Raw genomic sequence first — 13,203 nt, 5'->3', positions numbered from 1 at the left:
CACCTACCTCCACCTGCAGAGCCGCACACTAGATATATAATACCCTGCACCTACCTCCACCTGCAGAGCCGCACACTAGATATATAATACCCTGCACCTACCTCCTCCTGCAGAGCCGCACACTAGATATATAATACCCTGCACCTACCTCCACCTGCAGAGCCGCACACTAGATATATAATACCCTGCACCTACCTCCTCCTGCAGAGCCGCACACTAGATATATAATACCCTGCACCTACCTCCACCTGCAGAGCCGCACACTAGATATATAATACCCTGCACCTACCTCCACCTGCAGAGCCGCACACTAGATATATAATACCCTGCACCTACCTCCACCTGCAGAGCCGCACACTAGATATATAATACCCTGCACCTACCTCCACCTGCAGAGCCGCACACTAGATATATGGCTGCTCTGTGCTTACAGGACCTGTGATGATGTCACATGGAGGGGAGGAGTCAGGGGTCACATGATCAGCTCCTCAGTGTATGCAGGGCTCTGCTGTGCTGGGTGTCATGGTGCTGGATGAGGGAAAGTTTATGTGTGGGGTCAGGAGGGGTTTACAGTGTGGATGTAGCAGAGCCGTGTGTGTACGAGGTGTACGGAGCGGAGCCGTGTGTGTATGAGGTGTACGGAGCGGAGCCGCGTGTGCATGAGGTGTACGGAGCGTAGCCGTGTGTGTACGAGGTGTATGGAGCAGAGCCGTGTGTGTACGAGGTGTACGGAGCAGAGCCGTGTGCGTACGAGGTGTACGGAGCAGAGCCGTGTGTGTGCATGAGGTGTACGGAGCGTAGCCGTGTGTGTACGAGGTGTACGGAGCAGAGCCGTGTGTGTACGAGGTGTACGGAGCGGAGCCGCGTGCGTACGAGGTGTACGGAGCAGAGCCATGTGCGTACGAGGTGTACGGAGCAGAGCCATGTGCGTACGAGGTGTACGGAGCAGAGCCGTGTGCGTACGAGGTGTACGGAGCAGAGCCATGTGCGTACGGAGGTGTACGGAGCAGAGCCGTGTGCGTACGAGGTGTACGGAGCGGAGCCGCATGTGTACGCGGTGTATGGAGCAGAGCCGTGTGCGTACGAGGTGTACGGAGCAGAGCCGTGTGCGTACGAGGTGTACGGAGCGGAGCCGCGTGCGTACGAGGTGTACGGAGCGGAGCCGTGTGTGTACGAGGTGTACGGAGCGAAGCCGTGTGTGTACGAGGTGTACGGAGCGGAGCCGTGTGTGTACGAGGTGTACGGAGCAGAGCCGTGTGTGTACGAGGTGTACGGAGCAGAGCCGTGTGTGTACGAGGTGTACGGAGCAGAGCCGTGTGTGTACGAGGTGTACGGAGCAGAGCCGTGTGTGTACGGAGCGGAGCTGGGTGTGTATGTGGCGCCCCTGAGTACATCAGGGTGCCACAGAGTACTGCATCCTTACCCAGGGTGCAGGGCCTATGCCCCATGGTTCCAGGTTCCTAAGAAACCAGTGTCACTACCAACAGCACCAGAAATCCCAATGAACACCTCACATCATGACCTGTCAGACACACCAGTGGGTTGGTTTAGCTGGAAAAGGGCCTGTCCACCTAGGGGGTCTTCCAGATCAGAGCACAACATAAGTAATAACCTATACTAAAAATGGAGTTTATTTCTGTACAACACTGATCACACATTTTCCCACTCCAAATTTGTCCCCCGTTTGTCCCAGGAGTCCACTTCTAGGGGGAGAGCGATTGCCGCCTTTCTCTGCACCATGATAGACATTTGGCTCATAGCACAATGTTGGGCAAACACCTTCTTTCACAGAAGTAAATCTTGGAGAAAATCCCTCACAATAACTATTGCACGGACGCTGCAAAGATCTACAGATCTGGAATCTTCAGACTGTTAAGCCTGCTTTACACCTTTCAATTGCGTGTGCGATCTCGTGTGCGGTTTGTGCAATTTGTTGCATGAGCCGCACAATCGTTCAAAAGCTGTCACATGTACTTACCCGTCCATACGACCTCGATGTGGACGGCGAACATCCACTTCCTGGAGTGGGAGGGACGTTCGGCGTCACATCGACGTCACACGGCAGCCGGCCAATAGAAGCGGAGGGGCGGAGATGAGCGGGACGTAAATATCCCGCCCACCTCCTTCCTTCCGCATTGCCGGCCGGGAGCCGCAGGATGCAGGTAAGCTGCAGTTCATCGTTCTTGGGGTGTCACACACTGCGATGTGGGCTACTCTGGGTATGATGAACAACCTGAAGTTCAATTTTTCAGAAATGAACGACGTGCGTGCGATGAACGTTTTTTCGTTCAATCACAATTGCACGCCGCTGTCACATGCTACAACATACCTTACGATGCCGGATGTGCGTCACTTAAGACGTGAACCCGCCGACACATCGTAAGATATCTTGTAGCGTGTAAAGCTGCCTTAATCCTGATAAATGTGATTATCAAAGAGAAAATGTTCATTTTAATACATCATTCAGAGAATTTCGGAATTCAGAAAATGAAGAGGAGGAAGGAGAACCAATAAGAAGGATATGAGAAGATCTCCAATACAAAAGAAGAAAAAATGAACTTGACTATGAATGAATTTATGGATATTTTATGAGTGTGTCCCGCTCTGAGGAGACCTCTGGCGAGTCTGGGATCAGAAGGTCACAGCACCTTATTGTTCACAGGTCTACAACTTGATTTGAGTGAATCTAATTTCTTTTAGTGCTGTAGGGGTTAAGGATTCTTTTCAATCTGGCTATCCTTTGTAGCCTTAATCTCAGATACATCTCTTATGTGACCACTTCCCTTCAATATAAAAAGTCACGTGTCTTGCCATTTGATGCCAGTTATAGAGTCTAATTCTATGCTGACCTCTTTGGAAGGGGCCTGTGTCTGAAAGAAGCTGAGGAGTTGTGATTATTACTGCTGTGGTGTTTAGCTGCATTGGTACAGTTTTATATTGTTTTTGCTTTCTGTGTTTATTTTTCCTTTATCTCCTTTAGCTGTTGTGCTACTGCAGTGATGAGACTACTGCTGGCCGTCTCACTAGCCAGAGTGAATGAGTGCCTAGGCACGTGATAACGACAGGGGGGTGAAGGACCCGTGACATTATGGAGCATAGGGTATAGACACGGGTGAGTTGTCTCTTCTTCCTATCATCAGGACCTTCCTTTTTTACCATTTCCATTGTTACCCTGGTGTTATGCTGCACGCTAGGTTTCTGTACGCTCCGGCGTGACATAATGTTGTGGTTTTGATACCAACTGTCTTAACGGTTAAGCAGATCGGAGTCCTGCACAGATGGTTAAAGTTTGTCAGTGGCATTTTTTTGCTGATGATAGAAATGTTTCAAGTCAGACTTAAGGCCGCTTTACACGCTGCGATATCGGTACTGATATCGCTAGAGTGCGTACCCGCCCCCATCGGTTGTGCGATACGGGCAAATTGCTGCCCGTGGCGCACAAAATCGCGCGGACCCGTCACACTAGTTACCTGCCTAGCGACGTTGCTGTGACCGGCAAACCGCCTCCTTTCTAAGGGGGGCGGTTCGTTCAGCGTAACAGTGACGTCACAGCGACGTTACTAAGCGGCCGCCCAATAGAAACGGGGGGTGGAGATGAGCGGGACGTAACATCCCGCCCACCTCGTTCCTTCCTCATTGCGAGCGGCCGCAGGTAAGAGGAGGTTCCTCGTTCCTGCGGTGTCACACATAGCGACAAACTACAGGAGCGACAAACTACATCGTACCTGCAGCAGCAACGATAATTGGGAATAGGGGGGCATGTCACCGATGAGCGATTTTGAACGTTTTTGCGACGATTCAAAATCGCTCATAGGTGTCAACGACATCGCTAAAGCGGCCGGATGTGCGTCACAAATTCCGTGACCCCAACGAGATCGCATGAGCGATGTCGCAGTGTGTAAAGCGGCCTTTACTCTAGTAATAAATTTACGTGTAATTAATTTGAAGGATTCTCCTTCTCTGAACAAAAGACCATTGTAATCCTAAACTAATTGGATGAGGATCGTAATTTGGAAGAATTGGTGGGAGATCATGATGTAAAACCAAAGGTCTCAAACCCTCATTATTATGCAGTAAAATCTCGCGTACCATCATTAGACATGTTCCAGAATATGATAGAAAAGGATCAGTTGGCTCTGCACCGTTACGTCTCCTCCAATAAAAATAAAATAGTAAATAATTTAACAAGAAATCATTATATTGCCATCTGTAAACTAAAAAATAACAACTATTTGGTTATACGTAAGTCAGACAAGGCGGGATGCATATTGCTATTGGATGCCTCTTTATATAAAAAATGAGAATATGACATTTTGGAAAATAATACTACTTACCATAGATTGCAATCAATCCAGCTGATGTCTTTTCTAAATCATTATACAATATGTTGGTTGGCGGTTGGTTCTCTTTAAGATTCCTTTCTCAAATGCTTCTATTTTGAGAAATGTAGAATGGATCCATAGTTGTAATCCCATAGTGTATGGGGTTGGAGAGAATATTCTGAGCTTTCTTATATAGTCATCCATGTTTTGGATGACTATTCCATCCCCCTTGTTGGCTTATAGAGTTACTATATCTGAATCATTGCAAAATAATTTTAGAACATCCTTTTCTTTTCCATTTAGGTTATTTTGGGAGTGTAATATTTCTGATTTTATTGAACTCTTCGAGCACCAAGATGAGGAAAGTGTCCAAAAAATGACCTTCGCTTTCAAGGGAATAAAAGTTCAATTTTGGAAAACATCAATATGTAGTCTTGTGTCATATAGAAATTACAAAATCCATAAAGACTCAACAAGACCCCTATACAGCTGACCCTCTCCTTTGGAAATATGTAATTAAAGAGAATCCTCTAGCAGATGTGAAGCCAATCTCAGCTTGAATTTACAAGAATGCAGAAAAGGACAGATTTATGAATGGTAGAGTTAAGAGCAGCAGTTGTATTGAAAAATAGCAGATAAGTTCAAATAATTTGTTTCCCCTTATAGAAAATACAAAGTAAGGTATAATGAACTGTATTGATATAATAGATATGAAAGTCATATGTTCGAATTTGTGATAAAACAGAGAATGCAAAGCATCGTTTCACATCATTGGGTGATGGCCGGGGTCTCACCCAATAGATATGGACCACATAGATGAAAATATCTATGCAATGTCTCCTATCTATGAACAGATAAAATCGTGACAGGAAAGATGCCAGAATACAGTTAGGTCCAGAAATATTTGGACAGTGACACAAGTTTTGTTATTTTAGCTGTTTTCAAAAACATGTTCAGAAATACAATTATATATATAATATGGGCTGAAAGTGCACACTCCCAGCTGCAATATGAGAGTTTTCACATCCAAATCGGAGAAAGGGTTTAGGAATCATAGCTCTGTAATGCATAGCCTCCTCTTTTTCAAGGGACCAAAAGTAATTGGACAAGGGACTCTAAGGGCTGCAATTAACTCTGAAGGCATCTCCCTCGTTAACCTGTAATCAATGAAGTAGTTAAAAGGTCTGGGGTTGATTACAGGTGTGTGGTTTTGCATTTGGAAGCTGTTGCTGTGACCAGACAACATGCGGTCTAAGGAACTCTCAATTGAGGTGAAGCAGAACATCCTGAGGCTGAAAAAAAAGAAAAAATCCATCAGAGAGCTAGCAGACATGCTTGGAGTAGCAAAATCAACAGTCGGGTACATTCTGAGAAAAAAGGAATTGACTGGTGAGCTTGGGAACTCAAAAAGGCCTGGGCGTCCACGGATGACAACAGTGGTGGATGATCGCCGCATACTTTCTTTGGTGAAGAAGAACCCGTTCACAAGTCCAGAACACTCTCAGTGAAGTAGGTGTATCTGTCTCTAAGTCAACAGTAAAGAGAAGACTCCATGAAAGTAAATACAAAGGGTTCACATCTAGATGCAAACCATTCATCAATTCCAAAAATAGACAGGCCAGAGTTAAATTTGCTGAAAAACACCTCATGAAGCCAGCTCAGTTCTGGAAAAGTATTCTATGGACAGATGAGACAAAGATCAACCTGTACCAGAATGATGGGAAGAAAAAAGTTTGGAGAAGAAAGGGAACGGCACATGATCCAAGGCACACCACATCCTCTGTAAAACATGGTGGAGGCAACGTGATGGCATGGGCATGCATGGCTTTCAATGGCACTGGGTCACTTGTGTTTATTGATGACATAACAGCAGACAAGAGTAGCCGGATGAATTCTGAAGTGTACCGGGATATACTTTCAGCCCAGATTCAGCCAAATGCCGCAAAGTTGATCGGACGGCGCTTCATAGTACAGATGGACAATGACCCCAAGCATACAGCCAAAGCTACCCAGGAGTTCATGAGTGCAAAAAAGTGGAACATTCTGCAATGGCCAAGTCAATCACCAGATCTTAACCCAATTGAGCATGCATTTCACTTGCTCAAATCCAGACTTAAGACAGAAAGACCCACAAACAAGCAAGACCTGAAGGCTGTGGAAAGCATTAAGAAGGAGGAAACCCAGCGTTTGGTGATGTCCATGGGTTCCAGACTTAAGGCAGTGATTGCCTCCAAAGGATTCGCAACAAAATATTGAAAATAAAAATATTTTGTTTGGGTTTGGTTTATTTGTCCAATTACTTTTGACCTCCTAAAATGTGGAGTGTTTGTAAAGAAATGTGACAATTCCTACAATTTCTATCAGATATTTTTGTTCAAACCTTCAAATTAAACGTTACAATCTGCACTTGAATTCTGTTGTAGAGGTTTCATTTCAAATCCAATGTGGTGGCATGCAGAGCCCAACTCGCCAAAATTGTGTCACTGTCCAAATATTTCTGGACCTAACTGTATATCCCCCCTGGGACCTCCAGGGATGGAGATATTGTAAAAGTTGGGAATCTTATCATTTTACCAGTACACTAATTGGACAAACCGTCCCAGGAATATTATTAAATAGTAATTAGTTCAATTATTCCAATTTTTTAAGATTTTTATTTTGTATAAATCAAGACTACATACCACCAACGTGCAGATATATCCATAAGTACTAGACCAGTGGTCGCATATATAAAATACACAGACAATATGTACAATAACCATATACAGTTGTCAAAAAAGTGAAGGTTCACAGAAAATGGGAATAGAGTCAGAGCCCAACTTATCCTTGGGACCATACAGACTGGTTCAGGCAGCGCCACATAGTATGGAAGTAAGGAAGATTTCAATCCTTATAAGTCCAAGGAAGTATATGGGGGAACTCTCCAGCAATTTCCTTTGTATTAATAGAGGTGAGCCTTCAATTTCATAGATTGGATAATCTCCACCTCAAACAGGTTATCTCCACCTCAACGCGTTTCCCCATACAGCACAAACGTATGGTTCATCAGGAGGCTACAAGATAAACACACTAAATCAGCAACCAAGACTTACAATAAGACAGACATTCATTAAACATAAACACCACATGTGGTATGGAGCGTTTGATAGAGTATAATAAAGTACTTGCCCAACGAGATATAGTTGTTAGATATGCAGGTTCATGGCGCCATCAGCAGGGATCCATAGTAGACAGACAATGCTGAAGATGTAACACTACCATAGTCCAGGGCGAGGCGCCATGAACCTGCATATCTAACAACTATATCTCGTTGGGCAAGTACTTTATTATACTCTATCAAACGCTCCATACCACATGTGGTGTTTATGTTTAATGAATGTCTGTCTTATTGTAAGTCTTGGTTGCTGATTTAGTGTGTTTATCTTGTAGCCTCCTGATGAACCATACGTTTGTGCTGTATGGGGAAACGCGTTGAGGTGGAGATAACCTGTTTGAGGTGGAGATTATCCAATCTATGAAATTGAAGGCTCACCTCTATTAATACAAAGGAAATTGCTGGAGAGTTCCCCCATATACTTCCTTGGACTTATAAGGATTGAAATCTTCCTTACTTCCATACTATGTGGCGCTGCCTGAACCAGTCTGTATGGTCCCAAGGATAAGTTGGGCTCTGACTCTATTCCCATTTTCTGTGAACCTTCACTTTTTTGACAACTGTATATGGTTATTGTACATATTGTCTGTGTATTTTATATATGCGACCACTGGTCTAGTACTTATGGATATATCTGCACGTTGGTGGTATGTAGTCTTGATTTATACAAAATAAAAATCTTAAAAAATTGGAATAATTGAACTAATTACAATCTTATCATTTTCTAAGATTTAGACACATCCTATCGTTATCTGAAGTCCAGCCTTTTATGAGTCACCAGAGGGGAAGTATGTGGGTGTAACTTGTGTTAATAAAAAGCTGATGCCAATTATGATCCTTGCTCAATGAAAGGAACATTGCTGTGTGGGATTGTTCCACGTTCCTTTGGAGTCCTTCCCTCCAGAAATCTGAAGGAATTTCTGTGACCCAGGTTCATTTATTTTCTTGCTTTATTCCCTTTTATTTTATGTAATTGTATATACTGTATTGTTTTCCCCTTTGCATCATCTTTTGTATATTTTTATAAATACTGCCAACTTTTCAGATTAAATATATAACATTTAATAGCGTATGGCTTTGGGATGTGGTTTATAGATTAACCCCTTCAGCCCCCAGTCTGTTTTCACCTTAAAGACCAGGCCACTTTTTGCAATTCTGACCAGTGTCACTTTGACAGGTTATAATTCTGGAAATCTTCAACAGATCCCGGCAATTCTGACATTGTTTTTTCGAGACATATTGTACTTCATGTCAGTGATAAATTTAGGTCAATATTTTTTGCATTTGTGAAAACTTTGGAAATTTGGCGAAACGTTTGAAAAATTCGCAATTTTCAAAATTTGAAATTTTATGTCCATAAATCTGAGAGATATGTCACACAAAATAGTTACTAAATAACATTTCCCACTTGTCTACTTTACACCAGTGCAATTTTCGAAACAAAGTCTTTTTTCGTTATGAAGTTAGAAGGGTTCAAAGTTCATCAGCAATTTCTCATTTTTCCAACAAAATGTACAAAAAAAAATGTTTACCACATTTGGAGTGACTTTGAGAGGCCTAGGTGACAGAAAATACCCAAACATGACCCCATTCGAAAATCTGTACCCCTCACACTGCTCAAAACTACATGCAAGAAGTTTATTAACCCTTTAGGAGCTTCACAGCAACCAAAGCAATGTGGAAGGAAAAAAAATGAAAATTTTACTTTTTTACACCAAAAATGTTACTTTAGCCATAAAATGTAGCATTTTCACAAGGGTATCAGGAAAAAATGCACCATAAAATTGATTGTGCAATTTCTACTGAGTACACAGATATCTCATATGTGGTGGAAATCAATTGTTTGGGTGCACGGCAAGGCTCGGAAGGGAAGGAGCATCATTTGAATTTTTGAAAGCAAAATTGTCTGGAATAATTAGCAGATGCGATGTTGCGTTTGGAGACCCCTTTAGGTGCCTAAACAATGTAGCTCCCCGACAAGTGACCCCATTTTTGAAATTAGACCCCTCATGGAATTTATCTAGATGTTTAGTGAGCACTTTGAACCTCTGGGGGCTTCACAAAAGTTAATAATTTTGAGCCGTCAAAATAAAAAAACAAAACAAATTACCACGAAATTGTTACTTCAACCAGGTAGCTTTTTTTCACAAGGGTATCAGGAAAAATTGTAACATAAAATGTATTGCGCGGGGGCGTGTCTGGAACTCCATGAGGCAAGACGCCTGAGTCCTGAGCTCCTTCACCCGGGATCAGAAATAGCACTATTACATCAGCTCGGAGGACCCGAAATGGGGAAGAAAAAGCCCCCAAAGATGTCTAAAGACCCTGGGACCCCAGCTGCATTCACCCTGGACTCCTACCTAACAAGGGAGCTGCCCGGCGAGCAGGAGCAGGAGGAGGCCCGAGCCGGGGAGGTGATTCAGCATCTCACTCCTCGCCCGACAGCAGCTGCGGAGGAGACTGTATGGGGTCTGCCGGTACGAGCCGCAGGGGGCAGAGGAAATGAAGAGCGGGGTCCAGTGAGCGCCGGCGGGATAGAGGCCTCCCTCGTGGTCAAGATGGCGGCGGCGGGAAAGACGCGCGGGGACTCACCTGTGGCCCAGCAGGAGCGTGGATGCGGTGAGCTGGAAGACCCGGAGTACCCCCGATCTCCCAGGCCAGGTGAGCGACGGCCGCTCTCCCTAGAAGCGAGCCCTGGGAGCCAAGAGAGGACGGCGGTGATGATGCCGCCCCTCCCCCCTCTGGAGGTGCTGGAGCGTGGCGGCGGCTGGAGCCCCGCGGCCCACATGGACGTCACACTGAGTGAAGTGAGTGGCATAGAGTGGGGCGTAGGGGAGCAGGGTCTGGAGAGCAGAAGCGGTGGGGGAATGGAGGAAATGGCAGGAGGCAGCGGGGAGGCTTTGGGGGGCACATATGAAGCCCTGCAGAGTGCTGGAGTCCCCAGGCCCCCATGGGACAGTGATACAGTGCCGGGCAGTGACTCCCTGTCTTTTCCACTGGAACCACCAATGCTGCATAATGAGACCCTCATCCCCAGGCCCCAAAGACCCCACAAAGTAATAAAGGGCCCAGGACTTCGGAGCCCCGGGTCCCCCTCCGACCCACCAGGGGTAGATAACACCAGGCAGAGGGCCCAGGAGAGGGCAGGGGTCAGCCTTTCCATCACGCAACCTATGTGCCTTCCTGCTGAGTGGTGGGAGCATGTCCAACAGCTCCCTACCAAGAAGGATTTTCAAACACTCATTCTGAGGTTAAACATGCCTGTAGATCTGAAATAGCAGCGGTCCGACAGGATGTCATTTAAATTTCTAAAAGAATAAACCAGCTGGAAAATGACCATACGGAAGCTAGAACAACCATCCGTCACCTCCAGTCCCAAACCTCCTCTCAGGCTGACGTCATAAGGAGCTGCAGCGTCATATTGAGGATCTGGACAACAGAGGCAGACGCCATAATATAAGGGTCAGAGGCGTACCCGAGTCCCAAGCAAAGGAGGACGTCATACAATTTTGCAGACTATATTCAACTCACTTCTGCAGCAACCTCCTGACCATCCAATTCCCATAGATAGAGCGCATAGGGCTTTACGCCCTAAAAATCTGAAAGGGAATCCAAGGGCTATTATCTGCCATATCACTGACTTTCAACTTAAAGAAGAATTAATGTTTAAAGCACGACCGCCAAAACAAGTGATGTACCGGGGTACCAAAATCCAGTTATTCCAAGATCTCTCGTGGTTAACACTCCAGCAGAGGAAGGCCCTCCGCCCACTACTGTCGTCTTTGAAGGATAATAACATTCTCTATAGATGGGGGTTTCCGTTTAGCCTCACTGCACGGCGAGGAGAGACGCAGGCCTGCCTTCGGGCCCCCGCTGATCTTGAGCCTTTTTGCCGGGCCTTTGACCTCCCTGTTCCAGATCTGCCAGATTGGGGTATGCCCCAGCAGATGCCGCCACTTTCTCAGACCTGGCAACCGGCTACTACGTCGCGCAAACGACGCTCCAAGAGCTCGAGGGAAGAAGAACCTACTTGACTAAGCTCTCATGTGAACTTGTGGTTACCTGTAGAAGTTACTTCGTCCTAATGGGTTTACCTATATAGTTCTCCATATCTTTGTGATTTCTCCATTTTAGATAATCCCGGGGGGGAGGGGGGGTTGGGGTCAGGGTGCCAGGCTTGTGGAGTCGTACTAAATTTCTCGCACTTTGTTTTACAGTGCAGGTTATATCCAGTGTAATACTCTCTACTTTGAGTAAATATAAGTCAGCTCTGGTATTGGGATAGTGGGCAGTTAGTTTCGACTGCCGTATACTTATCTCATAACTGCAAATTCCTATTTTATAGTTGACCATAGTTATGTTTGAGTTTGTTATTTTAGGTCTTGGTAAGATCCACAGGTATGAAACTTCTCAAAATATATCTGCTATATCACGGAGGGGTTCAGGGGGATTGCCTGCCACGCACACTAAACAAAAGTCTCAGATATTAGCCTCCACACGAGCACATTTAGAGGTCATGGGATGGCGAAGATAATGAGTCTTAATGTTAAGGGGTTGAATTCTGATGTGAAGAGGAGGCTGGTCCTCCCGGAGATGCGGAAGTCAAGGGCGGCAGTAGTGTTCCTGCAAGAAACACACTTTACGAACAAAGGGTCTTTTAGCTTTGCCCGCCATTGGTTTCCTCAATCCTTTTCAGCCACAAACTCAAAGAAGAGAGCAGGGGTGGCCATATTGATTTCCCGCGCTTGCCCATTTCAAGTGAGCAAGTGTGAGGCAGATCCGTTAGGTCACTATCTGATTGTCCAGGGAACTTTGAATGGGAAACGGCTAATCCTCTGTAACCTATATGCCCCTAACGTCAATCAGCTTAAATTTATTTCATCTGTCTTGGCGCGTCTCTCAGCAGATCGAGGGGCCATACACATTATAGGAGGGGATTTTAACATGGTGTTCTCGGAGAATGCTGATAAATTGTATGCACCCTCACATCCCGTAAGTCAACATAGATCATCACAATTATCTGTTGGTTTCCGCAGGCTGATTCGTAAACACCAATTGTATGACCTCTGGAGAACAGACAATCCAACAGCAAGACAATACACCTTCTTCTCACATCCACACAATTCACATAGTCGAATAGACTACTTCTTTGGCAATATCCCTACACTTAGAGCACTTCAGCAGGCATAGATTGGTAGCATCACCTGGTCGGACCATGCCCCCGTATTAATATTTCTGAACCTGACGACTGCCCCTTTAAAAAAAACCCACTGGAGACTTAATGAATCTTTATTAACTAATATTTCCTCTCGAGAATCCCTCCGACGGGTCATACAGAATTATTTTACGGAAAACTCTCAGTCATCTCCATCCTTCCCGCTGATATGGGAAGCCCACAAGGCAGTTATTAGGGGGGAGTGCATAGCCCTATCCTCTAGGATTAAAAAGGATTCTCAACAGCTCTATTGCCAATATGAAAAGGATTTACGCGCAGCAGAGGAACAGCTCTGTACCCGTCCCTCTAGGATTCGCCTGAAGAAGGTGATAGATTTGAGATCTAAATTAAAAGAGATTACGCAGGGTCACGTAGAAAAACTTCTCCGGTACTCTCGCCAGAAATATTACGAATATGGGAACAAACCGCACACGTTGCTAGCCAGAAAGCTTAGAGACCAAACGATGACTACTGCCCCTTGCGCGATAAAAGACACTTCGGGTATCCCTCAA

The sequence above is a fragment of the Anomaloglossus baeobatrachus genome, assembly GCF_048569485.1.
Source record: "Anomaloglossus baeobatrachus isolate aAnoBae1 chromosome 5 unlocalized genomic scaffold, aAnoBae1.hap1 SUPER_5_unloc_19, whole genome shotgun sequence".
Lineage (NCBI taxonomy): Eukaryota > Metazoa > Chordata > Amphibia > Anura > Aromobatidae > Anomaloglossus > Anomaloglossus baeobatrachus.
The sequence above is the reverse complement of the archived record's forward strand: the minus strand, read 5'-3'. Positions refer to the sequence as shown.